Below are 3,098 nucleotides of genomic sequence, written 5' to 3'. Positions count from 1 at the left end.
GTTATCCTAGGTGATTTGTCCATGCTTCCTTGCAATCCTATCTCTCTTGGATCACTATTCTCAAGCTTGGAAAGGAGAACTCAATTGGTAAAATTGCTTCAGTTCCATAAGTTAGCTTGAATGTTGTCTATCCTATGGTCGTTTTTTGTAGATTGTCTTGTAAACCCATAATGTTGCCATTAGCTTATTGTCACAATCACTGCATGAGGCAAAGACCACCTTGGTTAGGACAACCATTAGGATTTTATTTGTGGCTTTAGCTTGAGTGTTGGCTTGAGGATAATACGGTGAGGATTTTCGATGGATTATCAAGAAGGTGGATAACAAGTGGGCAATCACTTCATTGATGAAGTGTGTGCCTTAATCACTAACTAATTCTATGGGACATCTGAACCATGCAATCACTTGCTCCCAGAGAAATTTGATAGTGGTCCTAGCATCGTTTTTTTGAGTTGCTCGAGCTTTAACCCACTTGGTGAGATAGTTTGTGGCTACGATTATATACCTTCCTTGTGAATATTGTGCTACAGCGTTGATTGGACCAATGAAATCAATCCCCTATTCTTCAAATAGTCGGCAAGCTATCACATGGGTCAACTCCATCTTATCCTTATGAATAGGGACTTTGGTTCATTCGCACTCATCAGTGCTTCACAAACTTAGCTATATCGCGGAATAATGTAGGACACCACAATTGAGGCTAGAGCACCTTACGTGCTGTAGTGTCCCCATTAAAGTGTCCTCCAAAAATTTTGCGATGAGCTTCTACAACCACAACATGCAACTTATGCTCATAGACATATCTCCTCAATAGTCCATCATGTCCTAAATTGATAGAGTTAGCCTGTAATCAATTGATAGGGTTGAATCTTTAGAATGAGATGCTTTAGCCTAGCCTTCTCAATTAGACATTCAGGTAATCCATGTTCAAGGATGTGGACTATGTCATCTGCCCAAAAAGGTGTAAGGTTTGCTCTAAACAAATCCGTTTTTCTAGACATTCTAAATAAATGTGTGTTAGGTAGGTCATCTACAATGCCTTGTCCAACTACTTCTCCTATGGTCATGCGAGACATATGGTTTGCCATGTAATACTTCTTGCCCTTGCGTACTACCACAAATAAATAAAATTCTAATAGTAGAAGTAACCATTGAGCAATACGTCCTATTGTGCAAGATTTGTTCACAAGATAAAACAACGCTCAATGATCAACAAAGAAAGTAAAAGGTGTAGCTAGAAGGTAATGAAAAAATTTCTTAACACCAAACACCGTAGCTAGCCCTTTCCTCTCTCTTGTGGAGTAGTTCATTTGTTTGATTGCAAAGCTCACCAGGTAATCCAAGTTATGCTCTCTAGGTTGCCATAAAACTACTCCCACGGTGAACTTTGATACATCAATGTGTACATGGAAAGTAATAGACCAATTTGGGGCTCGTAGAATAGGTGTGATTGTCAAAGCCTTTTTCAAATCTTCATAAGTGTGTTAGCACTCCTCAGTCCACTCAAACACAATCAATAGCTTGTAAAGTGGTTGTGCAATGAGTGCATGATTAAACACAAATCGTCGATAGTACCCCATGTGGTTGAGAAAGCACTGAACTTTCTTATAGTTGGTTGGTGGTAGTAAATCGACAATCACTCTTTGGAAAAGTTGGTAGCAATGCTATTTTTTGAGACCATATGTCCTAGGATACATCCATGCTTTACCCAAAGCTAGTATTTTAAGGGGTGAAGTGAGAGATCGTATTGTCTACACCGTTCAAAGACTATGTAGTGTTTGTCTAGGTGATCCTCCCAACTGGAATGAATACATAGATCATCAATGAATACTTCTAGCCACTTTCAAGCATGTCCTTGAAAATAGCACACATAAGACGCTAAAATGTAGTTGGCACATTAGTCAATCCAAGCGGCATAACTATGTAGGCAAACACACCCCATTCTGTTGCAAATGCCATTTTACGCCTATCATCTAGGTGCACTTGCGATTGGTTATAGCCGCAAAAGCCATCCAGGAAACTGTAGACTTCCTTCCCTGCCACTCTCTCAAGCATGAGCTCAGTGTATGGTAATGGATAATTATCTCTCTTCGTTACTACAATGATGTTTTTGTAATTCATGTACACACTCGAATCTTCCCATTCCTCTTTAGGACAATTATTGTGGGTGATGCCTAGTCCATGTGCACAATCTTATAAATGAATCCAACATTCAACATCTTATCTATTTCCTCCTTCACAGCACGATCATGGTTTGGATTCATTGCGTGCGGTCTTTGTTTGATTGGTGTTGTGTTGAAGGTTACAAGAATGTTGTGAGTCACAATACTCGTTCTTTCAACTCTTCTAAGAACCAAGCTAATACATCTACACACTCTCATAAGAGATTAATGAGATTGGCCTCCTCTTGCTCAATTAAGTCATAAGCTATGTCCATGGGTCGAGCCTTGTCCCCTTCCCTTGTTAAGTTGACTTCCTTAACTTTAGCGAGTCCTTCAATGGGTTCACTAACATGTCTTGCTTGTTTGGCTACTACTAACAACATTTTGCGGTAGCCCTTCTTATACTTAGTGAAGCGTTTGGATAAGTCATGCGGTTTCTTTTGTCATTCAGCTTCTGAGGACTTGGACTATTTCCTTCTCTCTTCCTCGAGCCTCTTTGCCTCAGATGGACCGGGAGGTCCGCTTTGGTATGTTTGGTCTCAAGTGGTTGTGGGATTTCTGGATCATTCTCAGAAGTGAATTTTGACTTAGAGTTGAACTCACAACCTTCACCCAAAGGAGGAGTTTCCCATGGTGGTTGTAGCTCCAAGACTAATTTCATTCTAAGTAGTGGTATGGTGCTTGATTGAACTAATCCAACTCGCTCATAGTCCACTACATCTAGGTGCTCTAACCAAGTACAATCACAATTTACCTTGATGAATTCTCTTTCCACTCTAAAAGTACTGGCCTCTCGGGGGTTTAAAGTTCACTCTTATCTTCTCAATCACTCGTCCATCAGTGTCATACTCTATGGTGTCAGTTTCTTCCTTACTTTCCTCACCATTCGAACAACAATCTTCATACTCATAATCCAAAATCCTCATACTCAAACTG

The sequence above is a fragment of the Lygodium microphyllum genome, chromosome 25 (genome assembly GCF_053477565.2).
Source record: "Lygodium microphyllum isolate KBCC chromosome 25, Lygodium_microphyllum_v1.1.10, whole genome shotgun sequence".
Lineage (NCBI taxonomy): Eukaryota > Viridiplantae > Streptophyta > Polypodiopsida > Schizaeales > Lygodiaceae > Lygodium > Lygodium microphyllum.
Note: the sequence above shows the minus strand (reverse complement) of the source record.